We start from the raw sequence: 20,460 nt of genomic DNA on the forward strand, positions 1-20,460 counted from the left end.
GTCCATGGTTCCAAAACTATGGGATCTACCGAAGTCCGGTCAAGATTTCACTTAGGAACTAATATGTGTGCTATCCAAAAATATATGTTTCAGAATCCTAAGGTACTCACGCAACAATTTTAATAGAGGGAGTTTGGCTACGGGCATATACGTAATGTGAAGTACTCACCAACAATCTCTATATCAATTGTTTGCGGAAGTACCGCAGGATTCTGAAACTTGGATATTTGAATAGAGCCCATATTAGTTCCAAAATGAAGTCTTGACCCGACTACTGTAGGGATCGAACCAAGGACTCCATGCACCAGAGGTGAATGCTCTATCACTGATCCACTATGGCCTCGTCAGCAACTCTTCCTTAAATGAGATTTTCCAAACTCGAGCCCTAGTTAAATCATTTTCTCGCATTGATTCCAATTCATGAAGTAAGTTTTCAAGATACAATTTACAATGAAAAAAAAAATGCTTGAGTCAGATTTTATTATTATTATTATTATTATTATTATTATTATTATTATTATTATTCCTTTATATGAATGCATTTATCTTTGGTGTAAATTTTTCATCTTGGAGGTTGGTATCTTTGAGGAACGCAAGGTGCACCTTCCAGTTACAGTCAATGCCTTCACTGCACTGCACTGAGCTGGTTTTTCTGTTGTGCCACAATGGATGTTATAATTCGAAGGAAGTGCCGCGGGTAGTACTGCTTCAGTGTCCAATATAGAATATAGGGCGTAGGGTGACCTTACAGCAGAATCCATCTGGCTTTATCACTGTATATAATCAGACATCCACAAATCCAAGCGTGTTTAGTAGACCAGTACTTCTCTTTTTGTTGCTTTTGTGTTGTGGATCACAAACCTACTTTCTTTTTTTGTATAACTGCGACTATGAGTGGATGGAACGAACGGTAATCGCTTGAAATCACAGTCATGTTGAATAAAAAAAAGGACATTTAGATACCTCTTTCTAATAATAATTATAATATTAATATTATGAACTCAGCGCATCCTGCCAAGAAGAATACTAGTGAAGCTAATAAAATACCAGCAGATGCATGGTCGAATAGCATGTATAGGATTTCAGTAATTTAGGTGGCGGTTCTTAAAGTGAAAAATACAAATAATAATAATCTATAATATTAGTAGTGCTTAACGAAAGAAAATGTCCAGAGATGAGACAAAGCCATTGAAAAGATCTTACTAAGCTGAAGAAAGTGTGTGTGATTGTAAAATTTTGACGTATGGTTTTCCAGAAAATGTTATCCGCCATTCGATTAAGTGGAGGTGGTCAGTATAGTTATTAAGTGTCTTCATCCCGGCGAAATTAAAATGCCGCTAATTTTACAGTAAATATGTGATATCTTCAAATAGATAAAAGATAATTGAAATATGGAACAAGAGCGCCCTAGACAATATTATTTTGCGTGAGGTACCGTTATCACAAGCCACCTAGTGGCTTTTCGTTTTCAGCTGTTTAGAAACGCGAAAATAAATACCGGTGTTCAAAATGGCTCGAAATCGAAAGCAGATAAGTGAGTCGTGATAACGGTATCTCATGTAAAATTATATTGTCTAGGCGCTCTTGTTTCACATTTCGATTATCTTTTATCTATTTGAAGATATCACATAATTACTGTAAAATTAGCGGCATTTTAATTTCGCCGGGATGAAGACACTTAATACTTTTAAGGAAGGATACAATGCTCTTTTTTTTTTTTTTTAAATAGGGAATAATTTGTGGATAGCGTTTTAAACGTTCTGTTCCTCAAATTTTTAGCAATCTCAACAAATATTACGTACAGTTATTATAAAGTTTCAGTTTATTCGTACATTTTAAATTATAATTTTGTTCTACGAAATTCACTACGTATTCAGAACAGATATTGCTAACACTATGAAAGTTTTTAGTCAAAAGTTCTATGAACGGTTCATTCGAACTAGAGTGTGTTCACCGATTTTTGGATCATAAGATCCAATATATTTCAATCAAAAATTTTTTTGTAGGCCTTATGTCTGGAAAACTATATATAGTGTAGCAGGCCTGTAGCCAGCCCCAAAATGTAGGGGCGGGGGCGATGCAATCATATTATAGTTGATTTGCCAGTGTACCGTGAAAATTTTAGGGGCGTCCATCCTCCCTAGACCCCCCTGGATACGAGCCTGTTGTGTAGCCGAACCCAAACCATCAGTTAACTCAGTATGATGTGCTTGTTCCGTAGAAAGTACGAAAACTCGATTTGGGGACCGTAAAAAATTTTGTACCCCTGATCCAAATTTGGATCATAAGATCCATTATATTACAATCAAAAATTTTCTTATAGCCCTTATATCTAGAGAACTACGTACAGTGTAGCCAAACCCAAACCATCAGTTAACTCCGTATGATGTGCTTGTTGTGTAGAAAATACGAAAACTCGATTTAGGGTCCGTTCAGAAATTTTGTCACCCCTGTTCCAAAAACTAATTATTGGCCAAAATCGCAATCTTTTGATCCGTTTTTGGTTTTCCTAAAATTCTTGTTCTGTCCTATCGAATAAACGGTTTTCTTTGATTCTTGAATTTTTTCAGGATTTTCTGTTCAGAATGCACTGGTTATTATTATTATTATTATTATTATTATTATTATTATTATTATTATTATTATTATTATTATTATTATTATTATTATTATTATTGTGTGTGTTGTAATGAAAAAGACAAGATGGAGCGCACTGTTATCCGTCTACTAAATTTGAAATGTTTTAAAAAGAAAAATTTCCGTAGCAAAAGAGCCACGGAAAAGCTTCGGTTTTTTTTTTTTCCAAGCACTTAGTTCTCTACTTACAGAATAAAATTTACATATACGCAATGAATAAAATTTACATATACGCAAATACAAGCAGACCAAATCCCGATATCTTCAATGTGGTACTGTTGGACATGGTGGCTTTAGTTGTAAAAGTTCATCTCTGATTTGAGGGGGTCCCTGGTTTGATCCCAGGTCATGGGAGATTCTTGTGGGCATCGTAATGGTCTTGGTTTTTATCTGAGTTCTCTCTTTTCCTTCCACATACACATTCCACCAATTCTTTCATATTCACTCGTTTTCATTAGTCATTCCTTTCCTTTAGCCTAAGAGGTATATCTGTGGGACGTTTAATTTAAGAAAAGTCATTATTGTTCACTTTCATTAATCCATCATCATTAGCCTAAATGACGTGATCATTAGTCGTAAAAGTCGTGAAACTGAATTCATTATTTTTTCTTCTTTTGCTTTTTTCCATTATGGTACTAAGCAATATTAACATAATATTAACATCCATAGTCATAATGAACAGATTTTTACGATCAATCAGCTTATGTAATCCCCTTACTTCCGAGATACGTCTGAAGTATTCGGAAGTTGATTTTCTTCCATGTCTCTCCTCCACATTACGTATCGAATTGAATGGACCAAAAGAGTAATTGCGAGAAAATAATCTCCACTTTCACATTCAGTAACTATATCAAACTCAATTCACATAGTAAATCTTTGTGTCTCCTAACAATGCTGCTTTCATTTATCATCAATTTTATATCGAGTTTATATTGAGTTTTCCTTGTGAATCCAGCAGCTTGCGTTCGTAAGTCAATAATTTTCATCATGATGTCTTTATTTAGTTGAATCAATCTCTCAACTGTATTGTCATTTTTTTTTTTTTTTTTTTTTTAAGAGCATTTACGTCAGAAGAATTTGTCTCAGTAACTTTACCATCACTTAACGTTACGTAACTGGAGGCTGTTATAAGTAGTGCTTTCAGCTGTTCGTTTCCGCTTTCTGATTTTCAGTTTACAGTGTAAATATTGCGACTCCGATCGTTTTACTCCTTAAGTGGGAGAGTTGCTTTAGATAGCATGATTCAACTTGATTTTACTCCGTGAGTAAATCATTGACTGCGGATACGTTTTTTATTTTTTTTTTCTGTGAAATTACTCCGTATATGTGGGGAATATTCATTTATTTAGTTTTGCTTGACCGGATTGTGCACTGTGGGGTTATCAGAGTCGAATCCAGGTTTTACATTCACTGAAAACAACCACGGTCTTTTTTGTGGGTAGGAATGCTGACCACCATTAGGAAGACCTAGGCGCAGATGGGAGGACAATATTAAGATGGATCTCGCAGAGATCGGAATACAAAGTAGAACCTGGATGCAGTTAGCTAAGGATAGAAGTCAGTGGAGAGCTTTTTTTGAACGCGGCATTGAACCTCCGGGTTCCATAGGCCATAGAGTTAGTTAGGGATGCTAACTAAAAACGAGGCGAGACGCACTTTTCGCACTTTGAAATTCGAAACCAGACGACTCATATAATGTTTCGTCTCGTCTCGAATATCTCGAGGGGCCGCAGTGGCTCTGTGGTAGAGCGTTCATCTCTGGTGCTTGGGGTCCCGGGTTCAATCCCAGCCCCCGCCAAGTGAACTTTATGTTGGACAAACACCGTGTGCGTGGGTTTTCTCGGGGTTTCCTCTCACTTTCTTCATTCCACCATTTCATTTATTCCTCATCATCACCGTCTCCTTTAGCTTAACCGGCATTTCATTTCATTTCGAATATCTCGAAAAGTCTTAGTCTGACTTAAATTATTTCGAATGAAGTATTCCCACAGAAAGACCCATCTGTCTTGGAACTAAATTAATCAATGTTTTCGAGATTATCTTCATTCGTCGTTCGAGCCAACAAAATCATAATTGCATTAAAGACATTCTTTCAGAACGGGAAACATATTGACAACACAGATTATTCCACTAAGTGCTGTTTTCTAAGTACCACTGAGTACAGTAGCTAAGCGATAGAGTGCTCACCTCTATCCGAGGGGTTCTTGGTTCGATCTCAGGCCATGTAAATTTGTGTTTGCCTATGTTTTTTCCTCTGGATTCTCCTGTTTCCTCTCTCATTATTTTCTACCAATTTTTTTTTTTTTTCGTAATCATTCACTTTCATTCGTGGGGCCGCGGTGGCTCAGTGGTAGAGCGTTCACCTCTGGTGCTTGGGGTCCCAGGTTGGATCCCAGCCTCCGCCAAGTGAACTTTGTGGTGGACAAACACCGTGTGCGTGGGTTTTCTCGGGTACTCCCGTTTCCTCCCATTTTCTTCATTCCAACATTTCATTCGTTACTCATCATCACCGTCTCCTTTAGCCTAACCGGCATAACCGTGGGACGTAATACTCAACGATTTCATTTCATTTTTTTCACTTTCATTCGTTTTCAAGAGATCTGTTCCATGTGCCTGGCCTGCCAAAAGTTGTTCTTCGCAAGTGTCGAAAAATATAATTTTATTTATTTATTTATTATTTTATAAAAACTCGTCCTAGTGTGAATCGAAAGGTAGCCAAGTTTGTGAAAATGCCGAGTTATCGGGAATAGGGTTAAAAAAAGAATAAGTACGAGTGTTTCCTCAGAAAATACAGTACTGTACTTGTATGTACTCGTTGCTTGAGAATACAATAGGGAATAAACTACCCAATTACCTTTAAACAAAAGGAAAAGTACGTACTTTATGAAGGCATACAGCGTTTACTATACACCAAAATGAAAATTAATGAATACACACTGTAGAGTAATTTAAATGATAAAGCAGACTTCAGAAAAATACTTGAACGAGTCTGCGCGCGGATTTTTCCCCCCTGCCAGGGTGTCGCCGAGTTATCCGGACTAGGGATGGCCACAAAGTTCCGGTTCCGTAGATCCGGAAGACCTGGATCCGAAAAACCAGTTTTAGAACCGTATCTTAGGAACCGGTTGCAGAACCGAATCTTAGCAACCGGTTTCAGACCTGGATCCGAAAACCCAGTTCCAGAACCGGATCTTCGAAACCGATTCCAGACCTGACCTGGATCCGAAAAAGCGGTTCCGGAACCAGATCTTCTAGAACCGGATCCGTTCAGACCCGAAAACCGGTTCCACCAGGAACCGGTTCTGGCCATCCCTAATCCGGACTGCTGGGTTATCGAGTGTGAATTTCAGGGACTCTACTGTGTTCATAACTCGGTATACAGGTGGGAACAAAAGCAGTGGAGTTTAGATACCGTTATAGTTAAAACTGAAGTCACATTTACAATCAAACGAAATCTTTCAGGTCTACGTCCTACAGTTATGCGGGTAGAATCAGTGAGACGGTGGTGATGAGAGTAGTGAAATGAAGAAAAATGAGAAAACCCACGCGCACGGTGTTTGTCCATCACAAAGCGTTGGCGCAAGCTGAAGTCATATTTAAAAGAAAGATACACACACCATAGTAATCATTACAAGTTTTTTTTTTTTTTAATTATAATTATTATATTCTACTTTTACTCTTGGTGCTACGTGCGCAGCTAGTGCATCTCTCGTTTAAGTTTTTCCATTCTGGTGGTGGGTGAGCTTTTAGTAGCTTATTTGGACTTCCTCCTCTCATTGTAACGACGAGAGTTTCTGACAGAGACTTCTCACAAGGCTTCAGTTTCGGAGAAAATAGTGAGAGTCAGATAATTACAGGTTATAGGCATAATCATTAATAAATGACCCGTCTGAGATTATATTATGTATTTTTTTTTTAAAAAAAAAACGCCAACAACACTTCTAATTCTCAGTGTACACGAGAGGCAATAATAGTAAAGTTTAAACTTTCATTTCATTCATCTTTGAAAAGTATTTCATCTGCATTTTGTCCGTCATACATGAGTGTTTTTTTTTTTATCTGGAACTCACCATTAAGGGCAGGGAGAATTAGGACAACGGAACGATACATTTTAGGTGTCATCCATTTTTTATCCTTCTCAGAACAGGGGCGGATTAAGACTTTTGGGGCCCTGGAGCCAACTATTTCAAGAGGGCCCTATGTTACGAATAATTCCAGCGCATAAATTTCCTTTGCTCCCTTCCACAGTCTTATAGGCTTATCAAAACACCAAGAACTATAATGAAGCTCAGAGAGCCCAAATGGATTTGGATAGGAACATTTTATTTTTAAGGAGCTTTGGCAAACCTCTTAGATTTGCTCTAAGTAATGACAGAGATATTTCAAAAAAATAGTCATCACAAGCTAATAATTTGGTTTGTAACAGAGGCCCAAAATAGCTCACTCCCTCTCAAAATAAGTATCGCGAAGACTCTGGTGGAAGAAGACTTAACTAGCGATACCGCGAGCGGAAAAAAAATAGCATGGGTCTGAAGCCTGTAATATGCAGCCCCCTCTTTGGGAGCTGCTATCTATAATTGTATATATTACCTTTGTTCAATTATTCTTGTGTATTGCTTTATCAGTTAATATAGTTTTAGAGAGAAATCCCGGCCGGGTAAAATTATTATTACATTTCATTAATCAATATTTTTATTTTTGTCTTTGTGTGATTTTGTTTCTATATCTTGTTAACTAACATGCAGTTTCTTCTTTCCAAACAGGATTTCTTTTTTTTTTAAACAGCTCACTTAGGGGAGAGCCAGAAACCAACGCTATCTTGCCCGTTGATATTTTTTGTTTGTTAATTTTAAAATTTTTAAACCAAGCGTCTGTCTGGTGACCGTTGGTTGTATCGTCTATATAAGAGCAGGAGAATCATAGGTGGGGGAGGATTTCCAGCTCGACCGTCTAAAGAGGTAGATGGTTAGGGTTCTTGTCCAAAGAGGGGACGGAATCTCTTTTCTGGAATTCTCAAATTCTCTGCCAAAGAGGTGGCTAGAGATTTACATGGTACAGCAAGAGGGCTGTATCGCCGCGATGCTAAAAGTTTAGTTTTTGACATAATTTCAGACCACGACTCTCTTAAGAGGAAGAGAGCCTGGGGGGCTACGGAAATTGTTGGTCTTAAACTGTACCACACAGCAAGAGGGTTGTGTGAAGGGGGAAGCGAATTAAGTCGCTGAACCGTTTTTTTTAGCTGGCTTCGGGGCCACGCCACTCCTTTAGTGGGAGGAGAGGCTATGGGTTCAAGTCCCGTTTGACACCTCACGTAGGAGGCGAAGTTAGACTTACCCAATTTTTCGTTGAAATAGTTTGTTTAGCATCCTTCGGCCAATTTTGGGGAGATATGCGCGTGCAATGGTTCTCTTCTATATAGGGCTGGATTCTTTCTTCGAAATGAACGACGAGAATTTTTTTATTTATTAGTATGAATAAAGTTTTATTATAAGTTAATCCTTGGGCGTAATCCTTTCATATTATTAACTTCCTCATTAAGGTTTTTTTTTTATCTACCTATTAGATTCTGTTTTGGTGTAATTGAAGTTTTTGTTTGAATCTGGTGCATCTAAACCGGATTCGGTACATTGCTTGGAGAGAGATTTTTGGGGGCTCGTTTTTATTTGATTTTTCAGTTTTATTCAATTATGCTAATCCTCCAGGGTTCACACAGATGTTGATGAGCCGCTTTTAATCTGTGGACACAAGTTCGGTTCCCGGGGTGATTCTTTTATAAGAGGAATGGTGAATTAGTAATCGGGGGACGAACAGTTGGAGGTCGCATAAAGTGGGTTAGCTCGTCCGGGATTGGATTTGTTTTGTTGTTTTTTGGTTCTCTCTCGTTAGAGTTTTTGTTTAGTTCTTCTTTGGATTCTTTTTATGTTTTTGAGATCAGGAAGGTACACTTTTTCGAAGATGGACTCTCATATTGAAGTAAATAGTCTTAGAGAGGTCCTAGGGTTTTCTGAGGAACAGGATTTGAATCGGGAGACTATTTTGGCTGAAATTACGAGATTGAAGCATGCTGCTTCAATGGTCAGACAGAACACTATCGCAATTGAAGAGGAAACAGTACGTAACCTCTTGGATATAGAAAGGAACGTCGAACTTAATTCTGATGTAGCAGTAGACGCTATTAGAAAACTAAAAAATCGAACTGAAAATAGGTCGTCTCATACAGGGTGTTGCTCTCAGAAATCTGGTCTTGAGGAAGTTAGGTTAGAACCTCCGGTTTTTAGTGGTGAAGGAGATAATTGTCCGTTTCAATTTTTAGAGGCGCTTAAGTCTTACGCTAGTCAGAAGGGTATTGGCGAGAGTGATCAACTGGACATTCTCATACCTAGGCTACTTCTTGGCCCAGCTCGCAGGTGGTGGGAGTTTAAGAGACCATTTGAGTCCTTTGGGACCTTCAGAGACTCATTTTTGAAAGAGTTTTTCAGTTTTAACTATGTCGAGGAAGTTGAGAATATGATTGCCAATAGACTGCAATATACAGACGAAAGTCTGTCTGTTTTTATTAGAAAGATGAGTGAACTTTTTCAGAGGTTAGAATCCGTACCGTCTCAAAAGGATCAGGTTAGAAAGATAATTTCGAAGACGCACCCTCGTTTTAGGCAATTTCTGTATGGAAAAGAATTCGAAGATGTTAAGGAATTGGAAAAGGAGTCCCTGCATATTCAGTCCATTTTATTGGGTGAATTGTCTTACATGGAACAATCCAGTGGTCGGACAAGAGGTCAGGGATATTCGGCCCCGGATTTTAAGAGACAAGACGCAACAGCAGTTTCGAGAGATTCGATACCGCCGTTAAGCGCTCTCGATCCAGCACGGTCCCGAAGAGGAGACCAAAAGGATATGAAGCCTGGTGGGGGGCAAAGCCAGTCAAAAAGGGCAATAAGATGTTTCAATTGCAAAGAACTGAATCACCGAGCAGCGGATTGTGTTTTAAAGAAAAAGGATTCAGGTTCGAAGCCCGTCTCGGCCGTAGTGCGGAACAGAGAGGAGAAAAAAGAAAGGAGAAGAAGGGGAAACAAGAACCCTTTTATTTATGGCTTTATACATCGTGAACGCTATTATTTTTACCTCGATTCTGGGTCTGAAATTAGCATCGTCCACAAGAGAATAGCCGATCAGTGGTGGCGGAGAGGGGCCAGGTTCGAATCTTGTTCGTTGCCCCTAAGCCTAGCAACGGGGGAAGTAAAGACTGTGGGAAAGATATTTGTAGATTTTTGTATCAAGAGAAGAAAATTCTCTCACTTCTTTTACGTTCTGGACCACCTCGTAACTCCCATTATCGTTGGCCAAGATATCCTAAGAAAAACAAAAATAAGTTTGAATATGGCAAGCAGATCGTGGATGTTTAGCGATGAAAAAGAAAGAACACACTTTGTTTATCCTACAGACCAAAGTGAGGAACTTTTAGCTGAAAACCACATGTTGTCGACCATCCCCGCCCCTCCCGCGGTCGTTGGTAATAAAACACGGCGGAGAAGGGGTAGGGGTAAGAAGAGCGGTCTGGGAGGGGAAAAGGACAGACAGCCCACCCAAGAGTGTCCACGTTGTGAATCTCGACCTGCGAACAGAAAAATATTTTGGAGAGGAAAACAAGAAGAAAGAAAAGATTTTCCAGACCACCGCAAAAATGATTCTTTGAATAAGAAACCCAAAGCTAGTCAAGTTAAGAAGACTACTTCAAAAAACGTGAATGGCGCTGCCGAGGGGGGAACAAGGGGTCCATACCCCCGAGGCCGCTATTAATAAATTGTTCGATTTTAAATGATAAGTATCAATTGTATATTGATACAGGGAGCTCGCTGTCGGCTATAAATGAAGAGATTGCGGAAAAATGGTCAAAGTTAGGAATAACGTTGCAGGATCATTCTGTAAATGTGAGGTTTGCCAGAGGAGGGGCAAAGACAATTGGTTTTATGGTTGTCCCTCTGGACTTTTTTGGACTCCAGCTAGAGCAGAAATTCCATGTAATTAGTAATTTTTCTAGGTGTATTATCATGGGCCGAGATTTTCTTCTTTCAACAAAGATGATAATAAAATTCAGTCCTTTCGGATGGGAAATTCCGAGTAGGGGAATTTCTTTTAGGGAATTTGATTACCCTGAGACGCGAGAAACTGGAGAAATTAATTGCTCGGATGAAGATAATGTCATTGAAAATATGTTGAAGGGCGTCAAGCTTCCCGAAGATCTACATGGAAAACTGAGGGAACTTCTCTATAAGTACGAAAAGGTTTTTTCTGAGGATCCTGGGGAAACCAACGTTTTAGAACACAAAATTGAGCTGAGTGATCCTCGGCCTTTCTCAACTCGACTAAGGCCAATGTCTGAAGATAAGAGAAGAATTCTGGGACAATTGCTGCAGGAAATGTTAGATAAAAACTTGATCGAAAGGAGCTCTACGAAGTATCTTAGTAATCCCATTTTACATAGAAAGAGCTCTGGTAAGTGGAAGCTAGTCCTTGATTGTAGATATTTAAACTCAGTCACGAAACATGAGAAAGGGGGGATCCCTAACATTAACGAGGCGCTATCCTACTTGGGGAAAGGGAAGATATTCTGTAGTTTTGACATGTCGTATAGTTATGCCCAGGTCAAGTTGGAGGAGCGTAGTAAAAAATATACCGGATTTCTTACCCCGTTTGGGATCTTCCAATGTATACGCGCCCCCTATGGATTGAAATCGATGCCTTATACTCTCTGCAAATTGATGCAGATTGTCTTGGGCGATCTGTATTATTCCAAAGTAATAGTCTATTATGATGATCTCACAGTTATTGGTGAATCACCGGAGGATTTATTGGATACAATGGAGCAACTTTTGAAAAGAATGGCGGATGCGAATATAAGTCTCAGCCCATCAAAGGCGGTGCTATTCTCTGATACGATAGATTTCCTCGGTTTCCGTGTGACGCCTGGCAAAGTGTCATGTACACCTGAGAAGCTTAAAATGGTGAGACAACTGCAACCCCCCAAGAATGTCAAGCAATTACAGAGGACCCTCGGTTTCACTCAGTATTTTCGAAACCACGTTAGAGATATGGCGAAGATCTGTGCTCCGATGACGTCACTATTGAAAAAAGGAGTCAGGTGGTCATGGGGGCCACAACAGGACCAGGCTCTGCAAGAGCTAAAGGATGCGATTGTTGAGAACCGTGAATTGATGCTACCAAGGATGGGAGAACCCATGCATATCTTTGTCGACGCCTCTGAAATAGCCGCTGGCTATCTTCTCGGGCAGAAGGACGAAAAAGGCGATTTCTATGTTGTATCGTTCGGATCGAAACGCTTGACGGAATCCCAAAGTAGGTATAGCACCACCATGCGTGAACTTCTCTCAGTAGTGCTCGCATTAGAGAGATTTGAACTGTACTTAATACATTCCCCTTGTGTGTATGTATACACTGATCACGCTTCATTGATCCCTCTCTTCAAAGCCAGCAAGGTTCCAGCTATGGTGAGCAGGTGGTTGGCTAGGATCTCCAGATTTCCAGTGGTTCTCAAATATAGAAAAGGCAAGACCCACCGGGTGGATTTTTTGTCGAGAATCGAGACAGGTTACACTGAGGATCAAAATTTCGAGGGGACTGAGCATGCCAATGAGGAATTCCCTCTGAACTGTGCTAGTGATACGGGATATATTAAAATAATGGACCAAGAAGGAAGAATCACGGATGTGAGTGATATTCCTAAGGAGGAAATTAATCTGATTTCGTTTTATGACAGTAGAGGTCTGAAGGATTTCAAGAGAGGTTATAAAGAGAGAAAATCAGATCAGAACGTGTCCAGCGTTGAGACTCTCCCGAGCACGATGAGAGAGAAGCGAGATCTATTTAAAAATCTCCCGTTTGAAATATTAATGGAAGAAGAAGAGGAGCAGGAAAAAACCGAGCAGTATGAGAAACTTATAGTACCAATAAAAATAAGAGAAGCCCAGGAAACTGACTCATTCCTGAGAAAGGTAATTCTATTTCTTACAACCAAGAAGTTAGCCGGCACCAAAGCAGAAAAGAGAAAAATTAGAAATTTTGCTTCCACTGCCCGATTATCTATGGATGGGGTATTAGAAAAAGAAATCGATCTAAATGGTGAGAAAAGGCGGGTTGTGTGCGTTCCCAGAGATTTGAGGGGTTTAGTACTTGAGATGACTCATAATTTAGAGTTCTCGGGACATCCAGGCATCGAAGAAACCATCCATAGGACAAAAAGACAATTCTTTTGGACCAAGATGGGAAAGGATATTAGAAGATTTTGTCAATCCTGTGTTCCCTGCGCTATTTATAAGGACTCGTCAAATAGTAAGTTAGGTTTTATGACCAGCAGTCTAGTGAATAAGCCAGGGTCTACTGCTTATTTAGATCTTATGGGGCCCTTAATTAGGTCGAAGGGGGGAGGTTATCAATTCTGCTTGATAATCATTGATGCTTTCAGTCGTTTTGTTTCTTTGTTTCCCCTTCGAAAGGTCACAGCTCAGTCTGTAGCTAATTGTTTGTTAACTTTTTTTTCGAGAAATGGATGGTATGACCGCATTGTAAACGACAACCAGAGTGTGTTTACGGGAAAGATCTGGAGAAACCTGCTCGCAATTTTAAGGACAAGAGTTACGTTCATTTCTGCTTACAGGCCAAAAGCGAATCGGGCCGAGAGAGGGGTGAAGGAAGTTAAAAAACTGGTGTCCATGTACTGTAGAAAACACTCGGAATGGTCAAAGAACCTTGATTTTCTTTCCTTTGCCATTAACAGTAGAGTCTCAAAAGCCACAAACAATACACCTTTTTTCTTACATATGGGTAGACATGTGAAATTGCCATTTGAAACCCAGAAGAGAGAAGAAGTAGTGGGGGAAGGTGGGAATCCGATCCCTGACTTCGTAAAGGAAAGAATCCAGAGCATAAAGAAAGCCATGGAAGTAGCCAACAGAACTCAGGAAAAAAGACACGAAAAAATGTGTCGAGAATATAACAAGAACAGGAAACCCCATACTTTCAGAGAGGGGGATTCTGTCTGGCTCCGTGCAGTTAGATTTTCTGATGCTAGCAAGGGGATAACCGCAAAAATGCTCCCCAAATTTCGTGGACCATACGTCATTTGTAAGAGATTAGCAGAGAACACGTTTATGTTACGACACTCTCTTAGTAACCGAGAGATAAAAGCTAATGTGGATTCCTTTAAGAGGGTTATTCCACCCCCTGCTTTTGCTAGGAATGTAAAACAACAACAGATCTCCTGTGTTAGAGAGATTCCCGAAGATATAGCTTAGGCTGCGAAAGATTATTTTCTTTTTTTTTCTAGCTCTTGTTTCAGGCTATTCAGCAGAGATCTGGAACTCCGCCTTTTGTGGCTAATTTAACATCAGAGCAAGGTATTGACCCATGGTGACAGATTGGCCCAACCACGCTGGTAGAGGGAAGGAGAGAGAGAGAGAGAGAGAGAGAGTTAAAAAAAAAAATAAATAAATAAATAAAATGGGAATGAACAAGGAAAGGATACTTGACTACGTCAGTTAAAATTCAGCTTCGTGAAGAAGAACGTCTTTTGAGATTTTTCCTTGTTTTTGTACGTTCCCGATGGATTTCAAGTTTAAGAAACCAAAGGCCCTCACTAGGAGTGTTTATTGCGGGGCCAGACCAAAGGCGTGGGATCCCACCGAACTCCAGTTGATGTTCAACATCGACGATGAGAAAAACAATAAGAAGCGAGACCAGTACCGGGCCGCGAGACAGAAGTCGGGCCCGAACCCAGAACGTATTCTGCAAGGGGACCCGAGCAACTTTTCTCTCAAGGATTTGAGAGAATATAAAACACTACAAAAGAGGCCTGCATCGGTAGCGGAGGCTCCGGGTACGAGTTCCGGACCATCGACAGGTTGCCAGGAGGATGATCCGGTGGATTACATTGAAATCTTCACCAATGGCGAGGGACTCCCACTCACTCCGGGTAAAGGAATGAACGACGGGGACCACTGGGAAGCCAGCCCGGCGAAGAAGAGGCTGAAGTTTTAAAATAAAAAGGACTATCTCTGGACGGACCTCAACATTGTGATGTGTTCAATGATTGGACAAAACAGTGTTTTTTTTTTTAATTTTTGTTTGTTTTTTGATTTTGTGAATATATATATATAAAATACATATTCAAAAAGGACCGCCGAGAGTGCACGCTTGCGGACAATGGGCTCTCGTAATTGTGTTTTGTGTGAGTGTTTTGAAAAAAAAAAAGAGTGTTTTTTCGATATTTCAGAGAACTAAAAGAGTCTGAACAAGAGATTTGGACTAATGGCTCTTATCTTTTTTTAAGTGCAAAGTTAAGTGTTTTTTTTTCGCTTTTTTTTTTTTTTTTTTTTTTTTTGGAACGTAAGTAACATGCAGCCCCCTCTTTGGGAGCTGCTATCTATAATTGTATATATTACCTTTGTTCAATTATTCTTGTGTATTGCTTTATCAGTTAATATAGTTTTAGAGAGAAATCCCGGCCGGGTAAAATTATTATTACATTTCATTAATCAATATTTTTATTTTTGTCTTTGTGTGATTTTGTTTCTATATCTTGTTAACTAACATGCAGTTTCTTCTTTCCAAACAGGATTTCTTTTTTTTTTAAACAGCTCACTTAGGGGAGAGCCAGAAACCAACGCTATCTTGCCCGTTGATATTTTTTGTTTGTTAATTTTAAAATTTTTAAACCAAGCGTCTGTCTGGTGACCGTTGGTTGTATCGTCTATATAAGAGCAGGAGAATCATAGGTGGGGGAGGATTTCCAGCTCGACCGTCTAAAGAGGTAGATGGTTAGGGTTCTTGTCCAAAGAGGGGACGGAATCTCTTTTCTGGAATTCTCAAATTCTCTGCCAAAGAGGTGGCTAGAGATTTACATGGTACAGCAAGAGGGCTGTATCGCCGCGATGCTAAAAGTTTAGTTTTTGACATAATTTCAGACCACGACTCTCTTAAGAGGAAGAGAGCCTGGGGGGCTACGGAAATTGTTGGTCTTAAACTGTACCACACAGCAAGAGGGTTGTGTGAAGGGGGAAGCGAATTAAGTCGCTGAACCGTTTTTTTTAGCTGGCTTCGGGGCCACGCCACTCCTTTAGTGGGAGGAGAGGCTATGGGTTCAAGTCCCGTTTGACACCTCACGTAGGAGGCGAAGTTAGACTTACCCAATTTTTCGTTGAAATAGTTTGTTTAGCATCCTTCGGCCAATTTTGGGGAGATATGCGCGTGCAATGGTTCTCTTCTATATAGGGCTGGATTCTTTCTTCGAAATGAACGACGAGAATTTTTTTATTTATTAGTATGAATAAAGTTTTATTATAAGTTAATCCTTGGGCGTAATCCTTTCATATTATTAACTTCCTCATTAAGGTTTTTATTTTTGATCTACCTATTAGATTCTGTTTTGGTGTAATTGAAGTTTTTGTTTGAATCTGGTGCATCTAAACCGGATTCGGTACATTGCTTGGAGAGAGATTTTTGGGGGCTCGTTTTTATTTGATTTTTCAGTTTTATTCAATTATGCTAATCCTCCAGGGTTCACACAGATGTTGATGAGCCGCTTTTAATCTGTGGACACAAGTTCGGTTCCCGGGGTGATTCTTTTATAAGAGGAATGGTGAATTAGTAATCGGGGGACGAACAGTTGGAGGTCGCAAATATAATAAGTTGATTACTATATTTTAGTATTAAACAGGGAGATTTGGTGACCCTAGAGCCTGGGCTCCATTGGCTCCGCCCTTAATCCGCTCCTAACTACTGTCAATTTCACCCCGTAAAATTGTATGGAAGTTTCTGGTTGCCTAATTTTCCATATTTCTTCTAAACTAAGGGATTTCTAAGTACGCCAACTATTGGATGATATGCCGCGATGAGTGCACCGTTATTGAGTGTATCTCATTGTCTCCGAAAACTATAAATAGACACTTAATATAGTTTTTCGAATGATTTCACAAGTCAAACCCTTCTCACCCCTACTCCTCACCCCCATGCCAATATGGAATGAATTGGAACTTAAATGGTAGCGGTTTTGCCACTATTTATCTCACCGATTTCGAAAACTGTGAATTGTACACTAGTATCGGTCGTTTTCGATATTTTTACATTTACCCTCACCTCTCACACTTATGCCGACTTGATATGAATTTGGACGTAAACGACATCAAGAGTATCGTACGCGCCTTGGGCGTGGGAGACTCGGATTCGATTCCTGGCGGGAGTTAATGTGGTTTGGGTTCCACGTTAATCAGTAGGCTTAGTCTTATATAGCCTCGCTGCTGAACGGTACTCAAAATCAACTCAACGACATCGAGTGTGTCACGGTTCATCTCAGCGACCCCGAAAACTCTAGATTAGATACTAAAATTGGCTTTTTTTTTTTGGTTATTTTTACATGTTACACGCCGGTCTACCCTGGCCGAAAATGCGCTAAAAAAAACAAAAAACAAAGTTAGACCAAAAAATCATCAAAATTGGTTCGATGCTCAAACATCGTTACATTCATTTTTATTTTTAAAGACTAGCATAAATGCCTGTTGTTTGCACGGTCGAAAGACTTTTAGTTTCTGATCCTTCCTCGTATACCTATAACCTATGGTATCTTTCTTGTAGTTACCTAGAAGTATGCGAAACTGATGGTGTGCATTTATATACGGGACATACAAACAAAAATACGTTCAACTTTGTATATGAAATTTCATGACTCGCCCAGGAGAGAAAATCTGGCGCCTCTCCTGTTGATAATCTCTCTTCTTTAAATCAAGAGTTTGTCTTTCAGATAAACAGGTGTTTCGTTAAACTAGGGTTTGTATAATGATTTAACTTCATGAAAGTAGACCTTAGTACCTCGCAATTAAGTTAAAGTTAAAAACAACACGTGTTTGCCAAGCATGTGTTTTTCTTCTTTATAACTAAAACGAAGATTTAACCACTAGACTGCCTTGGCCTGTTTCTTGATCTGCTTTTCTCGTAAGCAGCGGACAGTTATGAAAGGCTTAATAAGCTTGCTAATGGCTTTTGTGTATGGAACTACCTTTTACGTAAGAAATGTTAGACGCTGAAGATGGATGGTTCTTGTCTAAACAATAGAGAAATGGAGAGACTACTGTGTATTTTGACCCTTGTGTAGAGGGAGAATCACCAGAATAAATTCTAGAAACAGTCGGGTTTTCTTGGTAATAATTCTAAAACGTGTGTTGATGCAGTGCCGTCATTTATGGTAAGACTCTTTTTTTTCTTCTTTTTGTATTAGAAAACGCTTATATAATAAGTTAAATATACTCATATCCTTACAGTGTGTTCTCATTTACCGAGATCCTTAGAAAGATATTTGTACAAGTTATATGTACCTTGTTTAAAAGTGGTGCGAAATTTAAGATTATATTGATGTAGGGCAATTGTAAATACAGGGTGGCCCAAAAGTAGGTATACAGTCCCGTACTGATCAACTCATTGCTTTTTATATAATTTCTTGTTATCAATGAGGTAGGCTTAGTTTCTTTATCATTTGTTCTTAATGTCTTTTTACTTATATCTTAAGCTCGGAACAGCCGAAGCAAATAAACCTGTAAGCTAGAACGTTATACTTGAACAATGCAGGGGTGTGTACCTACTTTTGGACGACCTGTTCTTAAGTGCATTCGTAACAAACAAGCACGGTCGTTCAATTGTAGGGCATTCAGTTCCATAGGTGGACATCCTCATGAAGTTATTCCTCTATCTCACTCATCCGCAAAGTTAGTGATAGTGAGGGCCATGAGAGTAAGAGTGATTGATATTGAGGGTACAGAGGGCTGTGAAGATGAAATGAAATCTTTCAGTTTTAGGTCCCACGATTATGCCGGCGAGGTTAAAAAAGACGGTGATGATGAGAATCGAATGAAGGATGTGGTAGGAAACGGGAGAAGCACGAGAAAACCCACGCACACGTCTTTTTTAATCACAAAGTTCACTTGGCGTGAGTGAGAATCGAACCAGGGACCCCACGCACCAGAGGTGAACTCTACCACTGAGCCACCGCGGCCTCCAGGCTGTGAAGATGAGAACAAGTGAGGTTTGTTGATAGTGAGGGGCTATGAGGTTGAGAGTACTGAGGACACGTGAAGTTGAGTGATAGTTGAGTGATAGTCAAATGAAAGGGTCGTATATACCATGCTGATATCGCCATACCGCATATATCTTTAACGACTCGTCAAAAATTGCGATTAACTTTGCTGGGAAGTTTTAATGGGTCAATCATATTAATGTAGCCCACGGAATTTTCTTGTATACTTATGTACAAAATTAATGCCCTGTTTTTCATCTTAATTTCATCTAGAAACTATGAAGACCATTTCGCGCCACGAGAAGCCCACGAAGGTGTGATTTAACAACATTTAAACCGTATTTAGTATTGAAATATACTGTGTAATGACTTTCGTTTTTTTTTTTTTTTTTTTTTAATGTTGATAAATGCTCTTTATTGTGTTCATACAATATATATGCTATGAATCAGGTAACAATAAAACTTGGGATGAGCTAGTATCACCTACGAGACTGGAGAAATATCTCTTGTCTCTACTCTCGTCTCCTTTTCTTGACGAAAACCAATACAAGATGAGAAATTTGTTGTCTTATGGGTAACACCACCGTATAGTTCGAACATGGCACCGTCAGGCTATCATTTGTTTCGATCTGTGCAGAATTCCATTAGTGTCGTTAAATTAGTCAAAAAAGGTATGTAAAAATCACGTCACTTAAAAAAAAAAAAATCCACAGAAATTCTGTAGCGACGGGATGATATTGGCTGATAAATGTCAGAAGTAGGGTTGCTAACTGGCATGAATTTTATAGGCCTTTAAAAGCCTTAAAAAGTAGATTAATGGCGGGAAGTGTGTATAACTTTTTCGTATTTTAGAACTTTTTTTTTTTCCGTCTCGGCTACAATATTATTAGAAGAAATTAAACTTTAAAATATTGAAAAATCAATCGTATGAATGTGAAAATTCAGCTTCAGCTTAATTGTATTCACACCCCCTAAGCGCTGCTTATATACTGTAGATCAGGGTTTCTCAACCTGGGGGTCGCGAAAGAGATAAATATAATTAAAATCTAATACCGGAAAATATTTTTAAATATTATTTTGAATTTTGTTCTGATAGGCATATTTTTATTTTTATACATACTGTTAAGAACAACAAAAATTAGGTGTACTAAACATTTTAAACAGGTGCTGCAAAGTTATTAAAAAATGAATTTAAATGAAGGAGGTATAATATGAAACTAATGAGAACTGTATATTGAAATACCAGAAAAATACAAATGCATCAAAACCTGCATATTGAAGTACAATTAAAATTGAAAGCTAATGAGATACATGAGCATGGTGTGATTTCACTAGTGCGACAATGTTCAGTTCAGCCTTCGTGACCCACATTATTAAGTCATTTAAAATACTCAATAACTTTTTAAACTACTGTCCAAGCTTTTTTTTTAAAACCAAAATTAGAAATCACTTTATTTTTTTTTATAATATAACCCAAAATTAATGGAGTTATGAAGTTTTAAAATTTTCAAGCGGCTTCATTTTGAAACAGTATGACGGATCGGATTCGATATTTGTAATATGAATGAACTGAGCAAATTTCATTTCAATCCATTCGCTTTTAGGGAAGTCATTGTATCCACTATATACAAGAAATGGATTCTACAGATATAGAAATCGATGGATATCGTGAGACCGCAATAGATGTATTAAAAATCTCACACAAGCTTATTACAAACCAGAAATTATAAGGGGGTCGCTGGCAAGAG

The 20,460-nt window shown here is 38.9% G+C and overlaps 1 protein-coding gene across 3 annotated transcripts in view; it reads left to right on the forward strand.

Annotated features, from left to right (window-relative positions):
• LOC145676048 (kelch-like protein 26) overlaps positions 1-20,460 on the forward strand; it is a 100,019-nt gene that overhangs the window by 48,507 nt on the left and 31,052 nt on the right. The window contains exon 1 of one of the 3 annotated variants that reach the window (XM_081746902.1): positions 17,753-17,887. The exons of the other annotated variants lie outside the window; for them this stretch is intronic. The gene's annotated coding sequence lies outside the window, so the exon portion shown is untranslated. Of the gene's footprint in view, positions 1-17,752; positions 17,888-20,460 lie in introns of those variants that run through there. 3 annotated transcript variants of the gene reach the window in all.

The sequence above is a fragment of the Thermobia domestica genome, chromosome 18 (genome assembly GCF_964235325.1).
Source record: "Thermobia domestica chromosome 18, izTheDome1.hap1.1, whole genome shotgun sequence".
Lineage (NCBI taxonomy): Eukaryota > Metazoa > Arthropoda > Insecta > Zygentoma > Lepismatidae > Thermobia > Thermobia domestica.